We start from the raw sequence: 25,849 nt of genomic DNA on the forward strand, positions 1-25,849 counted from the left end.
ACTTTTACATTTCTTGAGCTCTTCATCAAGGGGATTAAACTTCTGACTTTGAAGTTCTTGTGAATCAAATACACAGATCTTTTAGTTGCATTATTCTCAACTTCAGCTCAAATTGAACCAAACTGATAATGAATGCACGTCTTTGTCGTAGGTTAAGAGTTTTTTAACACAAGAAGAAAGATGTCAAAGACATTTTTGCCTGTTTTTTGTTAATATATGCTAATAGGGTTAAAAAAGAGATTCAAGAGATTTTTTTAACACTGAAAAAAGCATTCTGTCTTTATTTAATTCAATAGTGGACATTTATTGTGTCATGATGGGTTAAGGTGCCTAGCCCATATGCAGAGATCACTCATGAGACAGGGAAAAAGTTCAAAGGTTTATTGACAAAAATTTATTAAATAGACTCAGGTCCTGGGTTCTGGCAGGCTGGTCACAAGAGAGTTCTCCACTGTTAAGGGGTGGAGCGGATCTGCTGAGGGGGGTACCTTGAGGGTCCAGAGGCGAGTTTGCAGACAGAGGGCTGAGGGCTAGCAGAGATTGAGCTGAGTGCAGGCAGGTGGAGTACAGAGAGCTTGGCAGAGGCAGACTGAGTCCAGGCAGGCAGCTTCGAGGTTGGGTTCTCTCTCTTGGTTTTCTCTGAGGGCTGACAGGCTGCTCCCAGACAGAGACTACCCTTCAGAGAATCACTGAAAGCAGGCAGACAGAATCCTGGCAGCGACAACTCTCCAGGTTCTCAGATTTACCGGCTGGGATCAATCTATGAGACAGAGAGAAACAGGATCAGGCTTGTTCACAAAAGTCAGAAGATACAGACAGGCTGGTAGGCTCAGGCTTTGCTAACCATAACTGGCAAACACTCTGGCGCTGGAGTGTAGCTCTCCGCCTCCTTAAGTAGGGACCTCTTGATGAGCAGATGGAAAACAGGTGTTGCAGGTGAGCACAAGCCCTCAGGAAGGGATCCTTGGTGCCCTCTGGTGGGCAAGCCTCCGGATCCCAACAGAGCCCCCCCCTAAAGGGCGGATTCCAGACGCCCCCAGAACAGTCCATGAAAAACAAAAAACAACCCACCCAGGGTGGGCGGAGGGGGAACCAGGCAAGGAGGGCAAGAAAACACAAAAACTGAGTTCATAACAAAAAACAACCCACCTAAGGTGGGCGAGGGCAAAGAAAGTCTCTGGACGCTGGCCGTTATCTTGCACCTCAAACTGTCATTTCTCACAGAAATGCTACCTTGATCAACACATGACTGTATTTTGCTGTATATCTCCTCTAAGGATGTGAAATTATTATAAGAATGTGAGTAAATATGGTATTATTATTATCACATTTCTTTACAATAACTTCTTGCAAGATTGTAGTTGAGCTAAGTCAAAAGCGGATGTCTTTTCTCCCAGTAGATGTAGATTTCAAATTAGGACAGCCAGGGTACTCTCCATTAATTATTTCAAACACACATTCACCACTACACCCCCAATTTCTTTCTAGATTACGTCTCTTGACATGGTTTGGATCACTGATTCGTATGTTTGGAACATCCCATTTGCAAGTGTTACAATTGAGATGGCTATTGGAAAGAAAGGTCTTCTGACGATAGCTCATTAGCTTTTGAGCAGGATGCATTCTACGAAGATCAAAGTCGAGGTCCGGTATCTTGTGGGCTCCAGCATTGAGTTCCATCACATTTTGCCTATGCAGTTTTTCCTCTGGACTGAGTTCTGTGTGACGCCAAGTACCGTTTTTTGTCATGCCACTGTACAGTTTTGTGGGTTACTCTCTGTTGATTGATTGTCAAAGGCTCAGCGGCATTTCTTGCTATGTTGTTTATATGGATGAAATTATCTGGATTGGAGTGGTGACCGAGAAAACATGGACTGGATTTTTTCTTTCTTTCAATATTTTTTAGAAAGTGAACTGCACATGAACCATCAGCTATTTATCTTAAAAATCTCAATACAGTTGCATCATTGTCATTTTTGCGAATTGCATGTCAATGTATTTAATCTGTTCGAAAGAAACAGATCCATTGTGCTCTGCACGCGTGGGTTCGAGTCCCATCCTCATCGAGAGGCTACATGCTTCGTTATCTTGCACCTCAAACTGTCATTTCTCACAGAAATGCTACCTTGATCAACATATGACTGTATTTTGCTGTATGTCTCCTCTAAGGATGTGAAATTATTATAAGAATGTGAGTAAATACGGTATTATTATTATCTCATTTCTTTACAATAACCTCTTGCAAGATTGTAGTTGAGCTAAGTCAAAAGCGGATGTCTTTTCTCCCAGTAGATGAAGATTTCAAATTAGGACAACCAGGGTACTCTCCATTAATTATTTCAAACACACATTCACCACTACACCCCCAATTTCTTTCTAGATTACGTCTCTTGACATGGTTTGGATCACTGATTCTTATGTTTGGAACATCCCATTTGCAAGTGTTACAATTGAGATGGCTATTGGAAAGAAAGGTCTTCTGACGATAGCTCATTAGGTTTTGAGCAGGATGCATTCTACGAAGATCAAAGTCGAGGTCCAGTATCTTGTAGGCTACAGCATTGAGTTCCATCACATTTTGCCTATGCAGTTTTTCCTCTGGACTGAGTTCTGTGTGACGCCAGGTACAGTTTGTGCCATGCCATTGTACAGTTTTGTGGGTTACTCTCTGTCGATTGATTGTCAAAGGCTCAGCGGTATTTCTTGCTATGTTGTTTATATGGATGCAATTACCTGGATTGGAGTGGTGACCGAGAAAACATGGACTGGATTTTATTTTTTCTTTCAATATTTTTTAGAAAGTGAACTGCACATGAACCATCAGCTATTTATCTTAAAAATCTCAATACAGTTGCATCATTGTCATTTTTGCGAATTGCATGTCAATGTATTTAATCTGTTCGAAAGAAACAGATCCATTGTGCTCTGCACGCGTGGGTTCGAGTCCCATCCTCATCGAGAGGCTACATGCTTCGTTATCTTGCACCTCAAACTGTCATTTCTCACAGAAATGCTACCTTGATCAACATATGACTGTATTTTGCTGTATGTCTCCTCTAAGGATGTGAAATTATTATAAGAAAGTGAGTAAATACGGTATTATTATTATCTCATTTCTTTACAATAAATTCTTGCAAGATTGTAGTTGAGCTAAGTCAAAAGCGGATGTCTTTTCTCCCAGTAGATGTAGATTTCAAATTAGGACAGCCAGGGTACTCTCCATTAATTATTTCAAACACACATTCACCACTACACCCCCAATTTCTTTCTAGATTACGTCTCTTGACATGGTTTGGATCACTGATTCTTATGTTTGGAACATCCCATTTGCAAGTGTTACAATTGAGATGGCTATTGGAAAGAAAGGTCTTCTGACGATAGCTCATTAGCTTTTGAGCAGGATGCATTCTACGAAGATCAATTTGAGCTCCAGTATCTTGTGGGCTCCAGCATTGAGTTCCATCACATTTTGCCTATGCAGTTTTTCCTCTGGACTGAGTTTTGTGTGACGCCAAGTACAGTTTGTGTCATGCCACTGTACAGTTTTGTGGGTTACTCTCTGTTGATTGATTGTCAAAGGCTCAGCAGCATTTCTTGCTATGTTGTTTATATGGATGCAATTACCTGGATTGGAGTGGTGACCGAGAAAACATGGACTGGATTTTATTTTTTCTTTCAATATTTTTTAGAAAGTGAACTGCACATGAACCATCAGCTATTTATCTTAAAAATCTCAATACAGTTGCATCATTGTCATTTTTGCGAATTGCATGTCAATGTATTTAATCTGTTCGAAAGAAACAGATCCATTATGCTCTGCACGCGTGGGTTCAAGTCCCATCCTCATCGAGAGGCTACATGCTTCGTTATCTTGCACCTCAAACTGTAATGATCCAGTCAGAAGACCCAAAGTTTCAGCCAGAACACAGAATAAGGATTTAAACAGTATATTAAAAACTCAGGACTTCAGGAGCACATCCACCGTGGGTCAGGGATTTCTAAGGAGGGAGATTTAGGTTAGTGGCTTGAAGGAGTTCAAATAATGAAAAGCATGAAACCAACAAAACCACTAACCTTAAAAGAGTCCTCCCTTCAGCAGCATGAATAGAGCAGATTTCTCCTTAAAACTGTTGTTGGGTGGCCAACAGTTGGGTGGCTTGGAGCACAGAGGCAGGAATTAGGTCCAGGAAGCCAGACTCAGGCTTTAGTGAACAGGGAGCTTGGCAGGAGGCAGAAGTCTGCCTGCCACAGCAACCCAGTCTCATGGGAAAATGTACCCCCACTACGTTGGTCCACACTGCATAACGTAGTGGAGGTACATTAATGGCCATTTTTTTGTGGTACTGTTACGTTTCTTCTGCCTATACGCTTTCTATTGTTTTACGTCCTAGTCACGTGACTTTCAAGATTCCAGCTGGGAGAAGAAAAAAAAATATATATGGCCGACATTCGCTCATTTTTTTGTGGAAAGATTAATAATTTGAGTTTGTTTTTGCATTAAAATGAGTTTTGATTACATTTCTAGTGAGAAATGTATAGTTTGTTACCAGAATATTTACTCAGGGAATGTACATATTCACTTGCTTGTTCGTTTCTTGCAAAGATTTTTCAAGATAATGTGAAACTGTAACATTTTGGTATAAACATGGCTGAGATTTCTCTAACTTTTAGTGGGAAAATCAATAATTTCAATCAGTTTCTGCATTTAAATGGGTTTTGATTACATTTATAGCGAGAAGTGTAGGGTTTATTTACATAATATTTACTTAGTGAACATACATAATCACCCGCTTGCTAGTTTTTGCTACGTTTTTCGGATCTCGTCAGGATTATGTGAAATTGCAACGTTTTGGCTGCTACCCATCGCCTAGCATTTAGCTGCCGCCCCGATTCAACATTGAATTCTTTGTGATTTAACTCCATCTGACGGATCAAACCCTCGCCACTGCGTGCGTTGCGTCTGAGGTTGATTTTCAGATCAATGCATTACGTCATGGCATACGGAGAAACTAATTAAACTAGTTAAAAAAAGGATCATGGGTTAAGATCGGATGTGTTTTATTTGGAAATCTACCGGATCCTTTGTGCAATTAACTTCATGTTTGGTGTGATCTCATTGATGGATTTTGACCAGATTTTGACCAAAGAGGAACTAAAAATAACAAAACTATTTAAATACACAACCAGCATATCTGGAATCAATGACAGAGAGCATACATAATCACCCGCTTGCTAGTTTTTGCTACGTTTTTCGGATCTCGTCAGGATTATGTGAAATTGCAACGTTTTGGCTGCTACCCATCGCCTAGCATTTAGCTGCCGCCCCGATTCAACATTGAATTCTTTGTGATTTAACTCCATCTGACGGATCAAACCCTCGCCACTGCGTGCGTTGCGTCTGAGGTTGATTTTCAGATCAATGCATTACGTCGTGGCATACGGAGAAACTAATTAAACTAGTTAAAAAAAGGATCATGGGTTAAGATCGGATGTGTTTTATTTGGAAATCTACCGGATCCTTTGTGCAATTAACTTCATGTTTGGTGTGATCTCATTGATGGATTTTGACCAGATTTTGACCAAAGAGGAACTAAAAAAAACAAAACAATTTAAATACACAACCAGCATATCTGGAATCAATGACAGAGAGCATACATAATCACCCGCTTGCTAGTTTTTGCTACGTTTTTCGGATCTCGTCAGGATTATGTGAAATTGCAACGTTTTGGCTGCTACCCATCGCCTAGCATTTAGCTGCCGCCCCGATTCAACATTGAATTCTTTGTGATTTAACTCCATCTGACGGATCAAACCCTCGCCACTGCGTGCGTTGCGTCTGAGGTTGATTTTCAGATCAATGCATTACGTCGTGGCATACGGAGAAACTAATTAAACTAGTTAAAAAAAGGATCATGGGTTAAGATCGGATGTGTTTTATTTGGAAATCTACCGGATCCTTTGTGCAATTAACTTCCTGTTTGGTGCGATCTCATTGATGGGTTTTGACCAGATTTTGACCAAAGAGGAACTAAAAAAAACAAAACAATTTAAATACACAACCAGCATATCTGGAATCAGTGACAGAGAGCGACTGGGACCAGAAGTTTATTAATTTCTCCCCACTGATTTCCATTCAAAATGGAAAGAAATTGAAGAGGAAAGAAATTGAAAAATGGCAAAAAAAGGTGGAATGAAGATAAAAAGGAAGAAGGTTATATAAAGTACAAAAGTCAGTATTAAATAGAAATATTAATGAGAGAAACCGAAGGGAAGAAATAATAATGATCAGATTAAGAGTAGGTCATACTTATTTAAATGACAATTTATACTTAATAGGGAGGAAAAAAAATGATAAATATGAAGGATGTGGAGAGATAGAAAATGTAGAACATGTATTGATGAACTTTAAAACATCTGGACCTGAAAGGAAGAAATTGAAAAGAGTTGAAAGGACAGGCCAAGAATGGAGTCTTAAAGGATTATTGGGAAATAAAGGAAATATAAAAGATATTTATAGATTAAGGAAAGCATTATTTATTTATCTTCAGAATACAAAATAAAAAAATAGATGAATTTAATAGATGTAAAACAATGTTGCTACACACTCATGAACAGTAGGTGGCGGTATGCCCGCCCCTTCCCTAGAGCCCGGTGGGACCGAAAACATTTTGAATGGAAATCAGTGGGGAGAAATTAATAAACTTCTGGTCCCAGTCGCTCTCTGTCATTGATTCCAGATATGCTGGTTGTGTATTTAAATTGTTTGTTTTTTTTGTTTTTTTTTGAGTTCCTCTTTGGTCAAAATCTGGTCAAAACCCATCAATGAGATAGCACCAAACAGGAAGTTAATTGCACAAAGGATCCGGTAGATTTCCAAATAAAACACATCCGATCTTAACCCATGATCCTTTTTTTAAACTAGTTTAATTAGTTTCTCCCGTTTGCCACGACGTAATGCATTGATCTGAAAATCAACCTCAGACGCAACGCACGCAGTGGCGAGGGTTTGATCCGTCAGATGGAGTTAAATCACAAAGAATTCAATGTTGAATCGGGGCGGCAGCTAAATGCTAGGCGATGGGTAGCAGCCAAAACGTTGCAATTTCACATAATCCTGACGAGATCCGAAAAACCGTAGCAAAAACTAGCAAGCGGGTGATTATGTATGTTCTCTGTCATTGATTCGAGATATGCTGGTTGTGTATTTAAATTGTTTTGTTTTTTTTAGTTCCTCTTTGGACAAAATCTGGTCAAAATCCATCAATGAGATCGCACCAAACAGGAAGTTAATTGCACAAAGGATCCGGTAGATTTCCAAATAAAACACATCCGATCTTAACCCATGATCCTTTTTTTAAACTAGTTTAATTAGTTTCTCCCGTTTGCCACGACGTAATGCATTGATCTGAAAATCAACCTCAGACGCAACGCACGCAGTGGCGAGGGTTTGATCCGTCAGATGGAGTTAAATCACAAAGAATTCAATGTTGAATCGGGGCGGCAGCTAAATGCTAGGCGATGGGTAGCAGCCAAAACGTTGCAATTTCACATAATCCTGACGAGATCCGAAAAACGTAGCAAAAACTAGCAAGCGGGTGATTATGTATGTTCACTAAGTAAATATTATGTAAATAAACCCTACACTTCTCGCTATAAATGTAATCAAAACCCAGTTAAATGCAGAAACTGATTGAAATTATTGATTTTCCCACTAAAAGTTAGAGAAATCTCAGCCATGTTTATACCAAAACGTTACAGTTTCACATTATCTTGAAAAATCTTTGCAAGAAACGAACAAGCAAGTGAATATGTACATTCCCTGAGTAAATATTCTGGCAACAAACTATACATTTCTCACTAGAAATGTAATCAAAACTCATTTTAATGCAAAAACAAACTCAAGTTATTAATCTTTCCACAAAAAAATGAGCGAATGTCGGCCATCTATATATATTTTTTTCTTCTCCCAGCTGGAATCTTGAAAGTCACGTGACAAGGACGTAAAACAATAGAAAGCGTATAGGCAGAAGAAACGTAACAGTACCACAAAAAAATGGCCATTAATGTACCTCCACTACGTTTTGCAGTGTGGACCAACGTAGTGGGGGTACATTTTCCCATGAGACTGGGTTGGCCACAGGCTGTCTTATAACTGCTTGAACACAGGTGAGAGACATTCTGCTGATTGCACTGCAGTGCAGCAGGCAGCAGATGGAGATGATTGCTCACAGGGAGAGCAGAGCAGGCAGACAGGCCAGAATCATAACAGTACCCCCTCCTCAAGGTCCGGCTCCGGACGGACCACCAGGCTGATCAGGGCGGAGGTGGTGGAAGTCCCTGATGAGAGTCCGGTCAAGGATAAAATGGCCTGGAATCCAAGTCCGTTCCTCTGGTCCATATCCTTCCCAGTCCACCAGATATTGGACCCCCCGTCCCCGCCTCCTGGATCGGAGGATACGGCGGACCGTGTAGATAGGGTCACCATCCAAAAACCGGGGCGGAGGAGGGGGATCAGAGGTGGGCCCAAAGCGAGGTGGGACATAGGGCTTTACCCGGGACACATGGAATGTAGGTGTAATCCGCATAGACCGGAGTAACTAGAGATGGACAGCCACTGGGTTCACAACCTTGGCAATTGGGAAAGGGCCGATAAAGCGGGGTGCCAACTTACGGCATTCTACCCGCAGGGGAAGGTCCTTAGAGGACAACCAGACCTTCTGGCCCACCTGGTAATCGGGAGCGGGTAGACGATGGCGGTTGGGAGACCTGGACTGAACCCCAGACATCCTGATCATGGACCTCCTGGCCCTCCTCCAGATACGTTGACACTTGACGGCAGCTGCGTAGGCAGAGGGGACTTTGGCCTCCCTTTCTTGAATCGAGAACGTCGGTGGCTGAAAACCATAAACAACATAGAAGGGGGAAAGACCAGTGGTACAGGACGGGAGAGCATTGATAGCCTGCTCCACCAATGGCAAGTTGTGAGACCATTTGTTTGGGTCAGACTCACAGAGAATGCGAAGCTTGGTTTCGATCTCTTGGTTGGCCCTCTCTGTCTGTCCATCAGTCTGTGGGTGGAAACCAGAAGATAAACTGACAGAGATGCCCAGCGTGGAGCAAAACTCCCTCCAGAACCTGGAAACAAACTGTGGTCCTCTATCCGAGACAATGTCCTTGGGCAGGCCGTGAAGACGGAAGACCTCACGAGCTAAGACCACCCCCATCTCCTTAGCAGATGGTAGTCCCTTGAGGGGCACCAGATGAACCATCTTAGAGAACCTGTCGATGACAGTCAACAGGACAGTGAAACCATTAGAGGGGGGCAGACCTGTGACAAAGTCCATGGCGATGTGAGACCAGGGACGGGATGGGATCGGAAGGGGTCGCAGCAACCCCGAGGGTGGGCGGCGGGAGGGCTTGGCAACATCTTTGACAGGTAGCAACAAACTCCTTGACATCCTTTGTCAGGGATGGCCACCAGAACTGCGAGCGGACCACCTGTATCGTCTTACTGACTCCTGGGTGACAGAAAAGACGGGAGCAGTGGCACATGTCCAGTACCTTGGGGACCAGGCGGTCTGGGACAAACAGTCGATCTGGAGGACATGAAGTGGGAACCGGCAAGTCCCTTATGGCATCCCTGACCTCTCCTTCCAGTTCCAACATAGTAACAGACAACCAGACTGCCTCTGGGAGAATGAACTCCCCAGCTCCACTGGTCATCAGCTCAGAAGGTTCATGAATTCTGGACAGGGCATCCGGTTTCATGTTTTTGATTTCGGGTCTGAAAGAAAGGACAAAGTTAAATCGTCCGAAGAACAGGGCCCATCTGGCTTGCCTGGAGTTAAGGCGCTTAGCAGACTTCAAGTACTCCAGATTCTTATGGTCAGTTCAGACCAGAAACGGTTCCTTTGACCCTTCCAACCAGTGCCTCCATTCTTCAAGGGCTAATTTAACTGCCAGGAGTTCCTGATTCCCCACATCATAGTTACGCTCAGCCTGTGACAATGTCCTAGAAAAAAAGGCACAAGGGTGAATCCGACCATCCGAGGTCCTCTGACTCAGGACCGCACCTACCCCAGTGCTAGAGGCATCAACCTCCACTATGAATTGTCTCTCAGTATCAGGGGACCGGAGAACTGGGGCAGTGGTGAACAGTGTCTTGAGCTTGGTGAAAGCCTCCTCTGCTTCACTACCCCAAACAAACTTAACCTTAGATGAGGTTATGGCATGAAGAGGGGCGGCAACCTGACTGTAGTTGCGGATAAAACGGCAGTAAAAATTAGCAAACCCCAGGAACTTTTGTAGTTGTTTACGATTAGTAGGGGTGGGCCATTCTAGAACCGCCGTAACTTTGCAGGGATCCACAATAACCTTATTGGGAGAGATGATGAAACCAAGGAAGGAAGTGGAGGTGGTATGAAACTCGCACTTCTCTGCCTTGACAAAAAGGTGGTTCTGGAGTAGGCGCAGGAGGACTGATTGAACATGCTTTTTGTGGGTCTCAAGATCCTGGGAGTATATCAAGATGTCATCTAGATATACAAAAACAAATTGTCCCACCATGTCCCTCAGGACGTCATTCACCAAGGCTTGAAACACTGCTGGGGCATTGGTCAGCCCAAAAGGCATGACCAGGTACTCATAATGGCCAGTGGGGGTGTTAAAAGCTGTCTTCCACTCATCTCCCTCTCTGATGCAAACCAAATGGTAAGCATTGCGTAGGTCCAACTTGGTAAAAATCTGGGCTCCTTGAATCTGGTCAAATGCAGAATTCATGAGTGGGAGGGGGTACCGGTTCTTAATAGTGATTTCATTCAGCCCCCTGTAATCGATACATGGTCTCAGGGACCCATCCTTCTTACCAACAAAGAAGAATCCAGCCCCAGCAGGAGAGGAGGAAGTTCGGATTATCCCAGCCTTTAGGGAGTCCCCCACATATTTCTTCATAGCTTGGTTTTCTGGAACAGATAGAGAGTAAAGACGTCCCCTAGGGGGTGAGGTACCTGGAAGAAGCTCGATGGCACAGTCATAAGGTCTATGAGGTGGGAGGGCTGTGGCTCTAGACTTGTTAAAAACCTCCTTGAGGTCATGGTACTCTGACGGAACCTTGGACAAATCCGGGTAAGTCTCTTCCATGGCGTAGTCTGGAACAGGCAAAAAATTAGCAGACGATAAGCAGGTGGTTGAACAGGACCTGGACCAACCCAGGATCTCCTTAGCTTGCCAGTCAATGTGGGGATTGTGCTTCTTAAGCCATGAAGCTCCCAGAATAATGGGTAACTGGGGGGAGTGGATAACAACAAACGTAATCTCCTCCAGATGATTTCCCCCAAAGTTAGCTTAACCTTCTCAGTGACCTCATTTGAGCTGTTTATTTGGTGTCCATCCAGGGCGAGGACAGTCTGTAAATACTGTCAATAAATACTGAGACCTGGTGGGAAACAGAGGAGACCAACATGTTAGCAGGGAAGGAGAGTGAGGAGACAGTCATAGAGCCACGGCTCAGTAGAGAACCCCTCACCTCTACTGAGCCTGGTCTTTTAGGGGGCATTTGGCAGCAACATGACCCTGTCCCCCACAGTAAAAACACAGGTTTAGTTGCTTACGACGAGAACGCTCCTCCAGAGAAACCTTACTTCTCCCCAATTGCATGGGCTCTGGATTGGATGTTTGGGAAGCAGGAGGAGAGCTTCTCAGCCAGTAGTGAGATCCTGAGTGGGAGGCTGGGGTAGACAAAACCTCCCTATGTCGTCTCTCTCTTCTCCTCTCAGTGAGCCGGAGATCAATTTGAGTAGCCAAATCTTCCAGTTCCTTCAGTGACTTGGGATATGCTTGGGTAGCCAGTTGATCCTTGATGTTATCATTTAGTCCTTCCATAAAGGCATCCATTAATGCCTCCTGATTCCAACTGCTGTCGGCAGCTAGCACATGAAAATCGATGATAAACGAGGTCACACTCCTCTCCCCCTGCCTTAAGGAATACAACCTCCTGGCGGCCTCACGGTTAGGGAGAACAGGGTTGAACACTCTAATGTGCTCCTTAGAGAATTCAGAGTAAGAAGAACAGGAAACAGAGTTATTCTGCCATTCAGCTGTGCCCCATTGTTTAGCTTTACCTGACAATAGTGAAATGACGAATGCCACTCTGGAGTGCTCGGTAGGGAAGGAGGATGGTTGCAACTCAAAGTGTATCTCACACTGAGTCAAAAAGGCTCGACACTGCTCCTGGTCTCCTTTAAATAATTCTGGAGGGGTCAGCTTTGGTTCCTTAACCATGGTAGAAACGGTATGGGGATTAATGGCAGCTGGCTGTGGGGGGGCCTGAACAGAGACAGGAGACAAGGTGCGTAACATGGAAATAATTTCATTCATTCCTGCATCAAGACGAGCGATGGAATTATCCACACTGCTACGCCACTGCTGTGCTGGCGAGGGGTCAATTTTTTGGCCAGATAATTCTGTAATGTTCCAGTCAGAAGACCCAAAGTTTCAGCCAGAACACAGAATAAGGATTTAAACAGTTTATTAAAAACTCAGGACTTCAGGAGCACATCCACCGTGGGTCAGGGATTTCTAAGGAGGGAGATTTAGGTTAGTGGCTTGAAGGAGTTCAAATAATGAAAAGCATGAAACCAACAAAACCACTAACCTTAAAAGAGTCCTCCCTTCAGCAGCATGAATAGAGCAGATTTCTCCTTAAAACTGTTGTTGGGTGGCCAACAGTTGGGTGGCTTGGAACACACATTCACCACTACACCCCCAATTTCTTTCTAGATTACTCTCTTGACATGGTTTGGATCACTGATTCATATGTTTGGAACATCCCATTTGCAAGTGTTACAATTGAGATGGCTATTGGAAAGAAAGGTCTTCTGACGATAGCTCATTAGCTTTTGAGCAGGATGCATTCTACGAAGATCAAAGTCGAGGTCCAGTATCTTGTGGGCTCCAGCATTGAGTTCCATCACATTTTGCCTATGCAGTTTTTCCTCTGGACTGAGTTCTGTGTGACGCCAAATACAGTTTGTGTCATGCCACTGTACAGTTTTGTGGGTTACTCTCTTTTGACTGATTGTCAAAGGCTCAGCGGCATTTCTTGCTATGTTGTTTATATGGATGCAATTACCTGGATTGGAGTGGTGACCAAGAAAACATGGACTGGATTTTATTTTTTCTTTCAATATTTTTTAGAAAGTGAACTGCACATGAACCATCAGCTATTTATCTTAAAAATCTCAATACAGTTGCATCATTGTCATTTTTGCGAATTGCATGTCAATGTATTTAATCTGTTCGAAAGAAACAGATCCATTGTGCTCTGCACACGTGGGTTCGAGTCCCATCCTCATCGAGAGGCTACATGCCTCCAGAGTGACCCCAGGAGTGGAAAGTGTGAAGAGGTGCCTGATTGGCCACCCAGGGGGTCCAGCCCAGTGGCCCAGCACAAGTCGCTTAGTGGAGGCCATATGCATCAAGCTGTGCTCATTGCACAGGTCTCCAACTAAGAAGGCTGGTGTCCGGCTTCCTCGGTGGACCAAGGTTCTGGGTGACTACCACCACATCAGAGACCTGGTGCTAAACTGCCACTCTCTGATGGAGGCCACCTCTCTGCAGCTGTTCCTCCTGAACCAGAGGACCCTTATCCAGTGGTAAGCACAAATAGTTTGACAAAACATCTGAAACAAATATGTTGCAGTAAATGATAATGACAACAAATTCTAATTACAGGTTTAATAAAAGGGAGAGCAGCCAGTAGATAACTGTCCTCACCCAGGGCCTTGCTGCAGAAGGAGGCATCGCTGTGGCTGGTTAGCAGCTTCCTGCTCCACGAGAAAAGCTGTACCAAGCTCCTTCCACCGCAGGGCTCCAGCACGAGTTTGTCCAAACAGAGCAGGACAGGCTCCTAAACTGCGCCCAGGCAGACGACCAGCCAGTGCCAAGGCGGTGCGGCACATTGCCCCAGCAGCTCCTCCTCTCCCAGCTCCTATGGCACCACTGCAGTTGTTACTGGTAAACCCTGGATCAACGATGATGGCAGCAGGCGCTGGTCACCCCTCTGCTGCTCCTATAGTGGTTCTACCTGCCACACCAGTGGCTCCTGCACCCACACCCTCTGTGTCCCGCTCTACCCAGAAGAACAGGCGGCACAGGGCAGAGGAGGAGGCTGCTGGGACTAGCAAAAGACAATATGTCAGAGAGGGGGACTTCAATAAGTGCAGCACATGTGGGCAGCCCAAAATTAAAGAATTTGGACACAGCCGCTTTGGAAGTGCCACTTTCTGCCCCAGAAACTCTGGGGGCAAATCTTTAGAGGAGTGGCTGAGAGAACAGCGCCAGCTTAAGAGGCTGGAGAACCCCCCACCCCCATGATCTGGATCTGTATCCTAGATCAATAATAGCATGTAAATAATCCTCCCTTATTAGTGAACTTTTGTGTATGTTTGTATTATGTCATGTTTTCCTTTCATTTATTATTTATCAATAATTGGTGTTATATTTTCTATTAGATTGGTTGTTTATATAATAGAAGTATGTTGTCTTCTTTATTATGTCTTTGTGAATAAATGCTGTGCTCATGTTATGAATGGTTGCTCTGCTTTTGCTTTGAATAGAATAGATTAGAAAATCTGTTTGTTGTCCCACAGTGGGGAAATTCTGGTGTTTACAGCAGCAACAATATTATAGAAAAAATGGTCACATAACTTAGAAAGCTTACAGCTTTCATAGCATAGGTCACATAGCTTAGAAAGTGTATAATAATAACATAATAGTGAAGGGTTAAAAAGTAGACGAATGAAATACTGCGCTGTAAAGTGTTTAGACAACATAAAAAATGTGCACCTGGTGAATATCCTTGATCTGAAAGTGTTAAATCTTGACTGATGCCAGGGTCTATGTCAATCAGAGCAGCTGGTGTTAGAACAAAAGACTCCTGCTGCGGTTCAGATGGAGGTCAGGGCAGGTGCAGCTCCTCACACTCACTTTGATGACCTCTGGGATTTTATGACCCAATAAAGCTCAGCCTCAAAGGCAGTATTGCAGTTACACTGTTGTTGCATTGATGTAAGCTAGTAGGTATATATACAGGTAAAATAAGTGTTATCTTACAGTTGTTTATTCACCCACTTATTATTTAAGTATAATTGAAACCTGTATACCTGACTAAATTATTCAATTATTTCTTAATAAAAAAATAAACCTGACACAAACTATTAACTATCATATAAAAATAGTATTATTGTGAATGTTTCAGTACGTTTCCATAACAGTTTAATCTGTTCGAAAGAAACAGATCCATTGTGCTCTGCACGCGTGGGTTCGAGTCCCATCCTCATCGAGAGGCTACATGCTTCGTTATCTTGCACCTCAAACTGTCATTTCTCACAGAAATGCTACTTTGATCAACATATGTTGTAAGAAACACATATCATTATCAAGAAAGTGACAAAGTAGAAATAAAGTCTTGATTTCTCCTTTCTTTCACTTTGAACTCGCTATAATGGAAATGAGTACAAAGAAACACTAAGCGCTGACTTTGCAGGTGAAACCCATTGAAAGCCTTCGCTATAATTGAAGAAAAGATTTGTGTGACTGGAAAGGACATTGAATGGAGAATGCAGGCGTCGATCCCGCTGCCTCTTGCACGCTAAGCAAGCGCTCTACCATTTGAGCTAATTCCCCTCAAGCTTTGGCCACGAGTGACCTGTCACAACGATTTCTTCTCAAAGACATTGGACATAGCAAGTTAAATCCAGTTATTTGTAAACGCTCGACTTCTTTGAGGTCTCAGCAGTATTCGGAGATGAGGTGGCCGAGAGGTTAAGGCGATGGACTGCTAATCCATTGTGCTCTGCACGCGTGGGTTCGAGTCCCATCCTCATCGAGAGGCTACATGCTTCGTTATCTTGCACCTCAAACTGTCATTTCTCACAGAAATGCTACCTTGATCAACACATGACTGTATTTTGCTGTATGTCTCCTCTAAGGATGTGAAATTATTATAAGAATGTGAGTAAATATGGTATTATTATTATCACATTTCTTTACAATAACTTCTTGCAAGATTGTAGTTGAGCTAAGTCAAAAGCGGATGTCTTTTCTCCCAGTAGATGTAGATTTCAAATTAGGACAGCCAGGGTACTCTCCATTAATTATTTCAAACACACATTCACCACTACACCCCCAATTTCTTTCTAGATTACATCTCTTGACATGGTTTTGATCACTGATTCGTATGTTTGGAACATCCCATTTGCAAGTGTTACAATTGAGATGGCTATTGGAAAGAAAGGTCTTCTGACGATAGCTCATTAGCTTTTGAGCAGGATGCATTCTACGAAGATCAAAGTCGAGGTCCAGTATCTTGTGGGCTCCAGCATTGAGTTCCATCACATTTTGCCTATGCAGTTTTTCCTCTGGACTGAGTTCTGTGTGACGCCAAGTACAGTTTGTGTCATGCCACTGTACAGTTTTGTGGGTTACTCTCTGTTGATTGATTGTCAAGGGCTCAGCAGCATTTCTTGCTATGTTGTTTATATGGATGCAATTACCTGGATTGGAGTGGTGACCGAGAAAACATGGACTGGATTTTATTTTTTCTTTCAATTTTTTTTAGAAAGTGAACTGCACATCAACCATCAGCTATTTATCTTAAAAATCTCAATACAGTTGCATCATTGTCATTTTTGCGAATTGCATGTCAATGTATTTAATCTGTTCGAAAGAAACAGATCCATTGTGCTCTGCACGCGTGGGTTCGAGTCCCATCCTCATCGAGAGGCTACATGCTTCGTTATCTTGCACCTCAAACTGTCATTTCTCACAGAAATGCTACTTTGATCAACATATGTTGTAAGAAACACATATCATTATCAAGAAAGTGACAAAGTAGAAATAAAGTCTTGATTTCTCCTTTCTTTCACTTTGAACTCGCTATAATGGAAATGAGTACAAAGAAACACTGAGCGCTGACTTTGCAGGTGAAACCCATTGAAAGCCTTCGCTATAATTGAAGAAAAGATTTGTGTGACTGGAAAGGACATTGAATGGAGAATGCAGGCGTCGATCCCGCTGCCTCTTGCACGCTAAGCAAGCGCTCTACCATTTGAGCTAATTCCCCTCAAGCTTTGGCCACGAGTGACCTGTCACAACGATTTCTTCTCAAAGACATTGGACATAGCAAGTTAAATCCAGTTATTTGTAAACGCTTGACCTCTTTGAGGTCTCAGCAGTATTCGAAGATGAGGTGGCCGAGAGGTTAAGGCGATGGACTGCTAATCCATTGTGCTCTGCACGCGTGGGTTCGAGTCCCATCCTCATCGAGAGGCTACATGCTTCGTTATCTTGCACCTCAAACTGTCATTTCTCACAGAAATGCTACCTTGATCAACACATGACTGTATTTTGCTGTATGTCTCCTCTAAGGATGTGAAATTATTATAAGAATGTGAGTAAATATGGTATTATTATTATCACATTTCTTTACAATAACTTCTTGCAAGATTGTAGTTGAGCTAAGTCAAAAGCGGATGTCTTTTCTCCCAGTAGATGTAGATTTCAAATTAGGACAGCCAGGGTACTCTCCATTAATTATTTCAAACACACATTCACCACTACACCCCCAATTTCTTTCTAGATTACATCTCTTGACATGGTTTTGATCACTGATTCGTATGTTTGGAACATCCCATTTGCAAGTGTTACAATTGAGATGGCTATTGGAAAGAAAGGTCTTCTGACGATAGCTCATTAGCTTTTGAGCAGGATGCATTCTACGAAGATCAAAGTCGAGGTCCAGTATCTTGTGGGCTCCAGCATTGAGTTCCATCACATTTTGCCTATGCAGTTTTTCCTCTGGACTGAGTTCTGTGTGACGCCAAGTACAGTTTGTGTCATGCCACTGTACAGTTTTGTGGGTTACTCTCTGTTGATTGATTGTCAAGGGCTCAGCAGCATTTCTTGCTATGTTGTTTATATGGATGCAATTACCTGGATTGGAGTGGTGACCGAGAAAACATGGACTGGATTTTATTTTTTCTTTCAATTTTTTAGAAAGTGAACTGCACATCAACCATCAGCTATTTATCTTAAAAATCTCAATACAGTTGCATCATTGTCATTTTTGCGAATTGCATGTCAATGTATTTAATCTGTTCGAAAGAAACAGATCCATTGTGCTCTGCACGCGTGGGTTCGAGTCCCATCCTCATCGAGAGGCTACATGCTTCGTTATCTTGCACCTCAAACTGTCATTTCTCACAGAAATGCTACTTTGATCAACATATGTTGTAAGAAACACATATCATTATCAAGAAAGTGACAAAGTAGAAATAAAGTCTTGATTTCTCCTTTCTTTCACTTTGAACTCGCTATAATGGAAATGAGTACAAAGAAACACTGAGCGCTGACTTTGCAGGTGAAACCCATTGAAAGCCTTCGCTATAATTGAAGAAAAGATTTGTGTGACTGGAAAGGACATTGAATGGAGAATGCAGGCGTCGATCCCGCTGCCTCTTGCACGCTAAGCAAGCGCTCTACCATTTGAGCTAATTCCCCTCAAGCTTTGGCCACGAGTGACCTGTCACAACGATTTCTTCTCAAAGACATTGGACATAGCAAGTTAAATCCAGTTATTTGTAAACGCTCGACCTCTTTGAGGTCTCAGCAGTATTCGGAGATGAGGTGGCCGAGAGGTTAAGGCGATGGACTGCTAATCCATTGTGCTCTGCACGCGTGGGTTCGAGTCCCATCCTCATCGAGAGGCTACATGCTTCGTTATCTTGCACCTCAAACTGTCATTTCTCACAGAAATGCTACCTTGATCAACACATGACTGTATTTTGCTGTATGTCTCCTCTAAGGATGTGAAATTATTATAAGAATGTGAGTAAATATGGTATTATTATTATCACATTTCTTTACAATAACTTCTTGCAAGATTGTAGTTGAGCTAAGTCAAAAGCGGATGTCTTTTCTCCCAGTAGATGTAGATTTCAAATTAGGACAGCCAGGGTACTCTCCATTAATTATTTCAAACACACATTCACCACTACACCCCCAATTTCTTTCTAGATTACATCTCTTGACATGGTTTTGATCACTGATTCGTATGTTTGGAACATCCCATTTGCAAGTGTTACAATTGAGATGGCTATTGGAAAGAAAGGTCTTCTGACGATAGCTCATTAGCTTTTGAGCAGGATGCATTCTACGAAGATCAAAGTCGAGGTCCAGTATCTTGTGGGCTCCAGCATTGAGTTCCATCACATTTTGCCTATGCAGTTTTTCCTCTGGACTGAGTTCTGTGTGACGCCAAGTACAGTTTGTGTCATGCCACTGTACAGTTTTGTGGGTTACTCTCTGTTGATTGATTGTCAAGGGCTCAGCAGCATTTCTTGCTATGTTGTTTATATGGATGCAATTACCTGGATTGGAGTGGTGACCGAGAAAACATGGACTGGATTTTATTTTTTCTTTCAATTTTTTTTAGAAAGTGAACTGCACATCAACCATCAGCTATTTATCTTAAAAATCTCAATACAGTTGCATCATTGTCATTTTTGCGAATTGCATGTCAATGTATTTAATCTGTTCGAAAGAAACAGATCCATTGTGCTCTGCACGCGTGGGTTCGAGTCCCATCCTCATCGAGAGGCTACATGCTTCGTTATCTTGCACCTCAAACTGTCATTTCTCACAGAAATGCTACTTTGATCAACATATGTTGTAAGAAACACATATCATTATCAAGAAAGTGACAAAGTAGAAATAAAGTCTTGATTTCTCCTTTCTTTCACTTTGAACTCGCTATAATGGAAATGAGTACAAAGAAACACTGAGCGCTGACTTTGCAGGTGAAACCCATTGAAAGCCTTCGCTATAATTGAAGAAAAGATTTGTGTGACTGGAAAGGACATTGAATGGAGAATGCAGGCGTCGATCCCGCTGCCTCTTGCACGCTAAGCAAGCGCTCTACCATTTGAGCTAATTCCCCTCAAGCTTTGGCCACGAGTGACCTGTCACAACGATTTCTTCTCAAAGACATTGGACATAGCAAGTTAAATCCAGTTATTTGTAAACGCTCGACCTCTTTGAGGTCTCAGCAGTATTCGGAGATGAGGTGGCCGAGAGGTTAAGGCGATGGACTGCTAATCCATTGTGCTCTGCACGCGTGGGTTCGAGTCCCATCCTCATCGAGAGGCTACATGCTTCGTTATCTTGCACCTCAAACTGTCATTTCTCACAGAAATGCTACCTTGATCAACACATGACTGTATTTTGCTGTATGTCTCCTCTAAGGATGTGAAATTATTATAAGAATGTGAGTAAATATGGTATTATTATTATCACATTTCTTTACAATAACTTCTTGCAAGATTGTAGTTGAGCTAAGTCAAAAGCGGATGTCTTTTCTCCCAGTAGATGTAGATTTCAAATTAGGACAGCCAGGGTACTCTCCATTAATTATTTCAAACACACATTCACCACTACACCCCCAATTTCTTTCTAGATTACATCTCTTGACATGGTTTTGATCACTGATTCGTATGTTTGGAACATCCCATTTGCAAGTGTTACAATTGAGATGGCTATTGGAAAGAAAGGTCTTCTGACGATAGCTCATTAGCTTTTGAGCAGGATGCATTCTACGAAGATCAAAGTCGAGGTCCAGTATCTTGTGGGCTCCAGCATTGAGTTCCATCACATTTTGCCTATGCAGTTTTTCCTCTGGACTGAGTTCTGTGTGACGCCAAGTACAGTTTGTGTCATGCCACTGTACAGTTTTGTGGGTTACTCTCTGTTGATTGATTGTCAAGGGCTCAGCAGCATTTCTTGCTATGTTGTTTATATGGATGCAATTACCTGGATTGGAGTGGTGACCGAGAAAACATGGACTGGATTTTATTTTTTCTTTCAATTTTTTTTAGAAAGTGAACTGCACATCAACCATCAGCTATTTATCTTAAAAATCTCAATACAGTTGCATCATTGTCATTTTTGCGAATTGCATGTCAATGTATTTAATCTGTTCGAAAGAAACAGATCCATTGTGCTCTGCACGCGTGGGTTCGAGTCCCATCCTCATCGAGAGGCTACATGCTTCGTTATCTTGCACCTCAAACTGTCATTTCTCACAGAAATGCTACTTTGATCAACATATGTTGTAAGAAACACATATCATTATCAAGAAAGTGACAAAGTAGAAATAAAGTCTTGATTTCTCCTTTCTTTCACTTTGAACTCGCTATAATGGAAATGAGTACAAAGAAACACTGAGCGCTGACTTTGCAGGTGAAACCCATTGAAAGCCTTCGCTATAATTGAAGAAAAGATTTGTGTGACTGGAAAGGACATTGAATGGAGAATGCAGGCGTCGATCCCGCTGCCTCTTGCACGCTAAGCAAGCGCTCTACCATTTGAGCTAATTCCCCTCAAGCTTCGGCCACGAGTGACCTGTCACAACGATTTCTTCTCAAAGACATTGGACATAGCAAGTTAAATCCAGTTATTTGTAAACGCTCGACCTCTTTGAGGTCTCAGCAGTATTCGGAGATGAGGTGGCCGAGAGGTTAAGGCGATGGACTGCTAATCCATTGTGCTCTGCACGCGTGGGTTCGAGTCCCATCCTCATCGAGAGGCTACATGCTTCGTTATCTTGCACCTCAAACTGTCATTTCTCACAGAAATGCTACCTTGATCAACACATGACTGTATTTTGCTGTATGTCTCCTCTAAGGATGTGAAATTATTATAAGAATGTGAGTAAATATGGTATTATTATTATCACATTTCTTTACAATAACTTCTTGCAAGATTGTAGTTGAGCTAAGTCAAAAGCGGATGTCTTTTCTCCCAGTAGATGTAGATTTCAAATTAGGACAGCCAGGGTACTCTCCATTAATTATTTCAAACACACATTCACCACTACACCCCCAATTTCTTTCTAGATTACATCTCTTGACATGGTTTTGATCACTGATTCGTATGTTTGGAACATCCCATTTGCAAGTGTTACAATTGAGATGGCTATTGGAAAGAAAGGTCTTCTGACGATAGCTCATTAGCTTTTGAGCAGGATGCATTCTACGAAGATCAAAGTCGAGGTCCAGTATCTTGTGGGCTCCAGCATTGAGTTCCATCACATTTTGCCTATGCAGTTTTTCCTCTGGACTGAGTTCTGTGTGACGCCAAGTACAGTTTGTGTCATGCCACTGTACAGTTTTGTGGGTTACTCTCTGTTGATTGATTGTCAAGGGCTCAGCAGCATTTCTTGCTATGTTGTTTATATGGATGCAATTACCTGGATTGGAGTGGTGACCGAGAAAACATGGACTGGATTTTATTTTTTCTTTCAATTTTTTTTAGAAAGTGAACTGCACATCAACCATCAGCTATTTATCTTAAAAATCTCAATACAGTTGCATCATTGTCATTTTTGCGAATTGCATGTCAATGTATTTAATCTGTTCGAAAGAAACAGATCCATTGTGCTCTGCACGCGTGGGTTCGAGTCCCATCCTCATCGAGAGGCTACATGCTTCGTTATCTTGCACCTCAAACTGTCATTTCTCACAGAAATGCTACTTTGATCAACATATGTTGTAAGAAACACATATCATTATCAAGAAAGTGACAAAGTAGAAATAAAGTCTTGATTTCTCCTTTCTTTCACTTTGAACTCGCTATAATGGAAATGAGTACAAAGAAACACTGAGCGCTGACTTTGCAGGTGAAACCCATTGAAAGCCTTCGCTATAATTGAAGAAAAGATTTGTGTGACTGGAAAGGACATTGAATGGAGAATGCAGGCGTCGATCCCGCTGCCTCTTGCACGCTAAGCAAGCGCTCTACCATTTGAGCTAATTCCCCTCAAGCTTCGGCCACGAGTGACCTGTCACAACGATTTCTTCTCAAAGACATTGGACATAGCAAGTTAAATCCAGTTATTTGTAAACGCTCGACCTCTTTGAGGTCTCAGCAGTATTCGGAGATGCCGACTGGCCGTCAATATAGTTCCTAACAAAAATCCTAACATTCCTAACAAATTCCTAACAGTCCTAACAAGTTCCTAACAAGGTCCTAACAACTCCTAACAAAATCGTAACCAATCCTAACAAAGTCCTAGCATTTTGCGTGCTACGTCATCACGTTTGTCATGCGCAGTGACCTATGCGGAAAAAATGAATGTTGTTGCTCCTCCGACTCCTACTTTTAGATTGTTTAATCGAGGTTAGGGTTAGTATTTATGTTATGTTATGTATTTATGTTATTTATGGATAGTTATTGTCACCCTAAAAAGATACTGTTGCTTGAAATATTCTATCATCTGCTGTGATTTGTACAGTTTTAAAGATGACGAAGACAGGAAAACCGGACTCTTACTGGGCTGGTGTTATGCAGCTGTATGCTCAGGGTAAGTTCAGGTTTACCACCGGGAAGAGACCTGGATCCAGAAGATGGAAGTCTGTCATCGAGCGGATTGACGCATGTCCACTGACTCCTGCCTTCAACCAGAAAGTCAGGACAATCGACATATTTGGGAAAAAAATCCCCTGCAAATGTGGTTATCATACGGTAAGTTAATTTCTTTTATTATATACAATAGATAAAAAAAAGGGGTATGTTTCAAACCAGTGACTGTTGAAATTTTTAAGTGTTTCCCCTAAGTTTTTGTTATTATTTTGTTACCTATCTTAATATGTAAGACAAAAACAGACAATAATTCCAAATGGATATAGAACACTGGAAACAATTTAATGATTTGTCACACAAGTTTATTCAATGTTGTTTTTCCAAAGTCAGCTGAGCAGGCAAATACAACAGGGATTGAAGCAGAAAGCATGCCAGGTGCAGGGAGCAGCACAGGTGTACCTAGGGCTACAGAAGATCCAACCCCACAAAGCAGTTCAGCTTTAAAAACAGTTAATCCTGAAATGCACAGGAGCTCAAGCATAGTCGAAGCTGCAGGAGATCCAGCCACACAAAACATTTCAAGTGTAGGCACAGTTCCAGCTGACCAGAGAGCGGAGAGGAGCTCAAGTTCAGGGAGCTGCCAACTTCCCACTATGTCAGTCAGTGAAACTCCAATTCAGATAAAGTGTGCATTATGTAATGAAGGCATAAACAGCGAACTTTTTTCTGAACATTTATCTGACTTTCATGCAGAGCAATGTTGTGAACATTGTGGGAAAAAGGTCACGGGTGCTGTTGGTTTGCTTCATCATATTGAAGAAGGTCATGATCGACCAGACCATACAGGCCAAACATCACCATCTATTCCAGACCAACATCCAGCATTTAAATTAGAAATTAGAAAACCTGCAGCATCCCCCCGAAAACCTGCAGCATCCCCCCAGAAACCAGCAGCATCCCCCCGGAAACCAGCAGCATCCCCCAGAAACCAGCAATACTCCCTGGGAAACCAGCAGCATCCCCCAGAAACCAGCAATACTTCCTGGGAAACCAGCAGCATCTCCCCAGAAACCAGCACTTCAGGCACAACAGCTCCTTGCACCAGTGCAACACCCCCAAGCAACTCCTTCAGTTGCTCCTTTGTCTATTCCCCACCTTAGGCCTCCGGAGGTGAATTGGGTCAGCTTTCTTCCCAAGCAGTTTTTGCGGGTCATCAAGCCAGGAGACCAGGAATGGATTGCCCAGTGCCTCTACAACCCTACTGGACAGTTTAAACAACAATTCTCACAAAACTGGTTCCATCCACCCCGTCTACCAAAGATAAAGAATGAACCTCCAGATCCCCTGGTCTACTTTAGGCAGAGGATGTTTTTATGGGCACCAATGCGGATGTGGGGTATTTCTCTGAAGTGTCATCAATGCAACACCAAGATGCATCACTCTGGGGTCTATACAAAGGTCAGAGAAGTTATAGATCTCCATTCAAGATATTATTTGATTGGGGGAGATTATCCACGATGCAGTAAATGCATGGTACCTGTTTGTCCATGGAGCACAGAGGTGCTAAATCAGTTAGATCCTGCCCATAGAAACAAGTTTCCAGCCATTCTCACTACACAACTGGCTCTGGACAAAAGATGTGTGACTTTGCTCAAACCACGCACTTTTGGAAATAGCTCCAGTTATGTACAACAAGCATTAGAAGAACTGCATAGTGAGGAGTGGGCAAAGCGCACTATCGATTATCTGACTGACTGTGAGCTTCACAAGAAGAAGAGTGCCCTAACAAGGATCCATGAAGTGGTCTACCAGAATCCACCAGAGTTTAGCCCCCTTCCACTTGCACAGTGGTTTGAGACTGTGCATGCAAATGAAATACTGTCTCACTTGTCTGAGATGAAGGGTGTCATCACCTCAACATATGGAAGGATTTTAAAGCTTGATTCAACCAAAAAGGTATAGTAAAACATCTCTAAAATATTTCGCTATTCTGATTATAATTTGCATTCCAAATTCTAATCAGATTATAATTGCCTTTTTTTTAAACAAACAGATAACCAAGAAACTTGCTGGTGGAATTTCTGAGACTGCAACCTGGATGACAAACATCACTAACGAATATGGCCAGGTTCTGAACTGTGTGCTGACCACAGGGGAAGGAGCAGGGTTGGAGGAACTGTGCCAAGGAATTGTTATGCGCTTCCAGAATGCTGGGGAACCAGAGCCACAAGTCCTTTATGTTGATAGAGACTGCTGTAGTGAATCAGGTTTGTGATTTTTAGACCTTATTGCTGTAACATTTGTTTACAGTTCAAAGTTTAAAATATTTTTAGGTTCACTTTAATTTTTGAAAACCCAATGTAAAAGAAATGTATTTTGAACAAGGTATTGTGATCTATGTAGCAGTTATGTTTTATGTAGCAACATTAATACA

At 42.4% G+C, this 25,849-nt stretch overlaps 1 protein-coding gene and 5 non-coding genes across 6 annotated transcripts in view; 5 read left to right on the forward strand and 1 right to left on the reverse strand.

Annotated features, from left to right (window-relative positions):
- Window positions 1-25,849, reverse strand: part of LOC119791140 (neuropeptide FF receptor 1-like) — a gene marked incomplete at its 3' end in the record, with an annotated part of 72,089 nt that overhangs the window by 25,591 nt on the left and 20,649 nt on the right. The window lies entirely within an intron of this gene.
- On the forward strand, window positions 15,805-15,886 carry trnas-gcu. Its single transcript has one exon. It is a non-coding gene; the product is annotated as a tRNA-Ser (tRNA).
- On the forward strand, window positions 17,243-17,324 carry trnas-gcu. Its single transcript has one exon. It is a non-coding gene; the product is annotated as a tRNA-Ser (tRNA).
- Window positions 18,679-18,760, forward strand: trnas-gcu. The gene has a single exon. It is a non-coding gene; the product is annotated as a tRNA-Ser (tRNA).
- On the forward strand, window positions 20,117-20,198 carry trnas-gcu. Its single transcript has one exon. It is a non-coding gene; the product is annotated as a tRNA-Ser (tRNA).
- trnas-gcu lies at window positions 21,555-21,636 on the forward strand. The gene has a single exon. It is a non-coding gene; the product is annotated as a tRNA-Ser (tRNA).

The sequence above is a fragment of the Cyprinodon tularosa genome, unplaced genomic scaffold, assembly GCF_016077235.1.
Source record: "Cyprinodon tularosa strain WSP-4 unplaced genomic scaffold, ASM1607723v1 ctg380, whole genome shotgun sequence".
NCBI classification, from domain to species: Eukaryota; Metazoa; Chordata; class Actinopteri; order Cyprinodontiformes; family Cyprinodontidae; genus Cyprinodon; species Cyprinodon tularosa.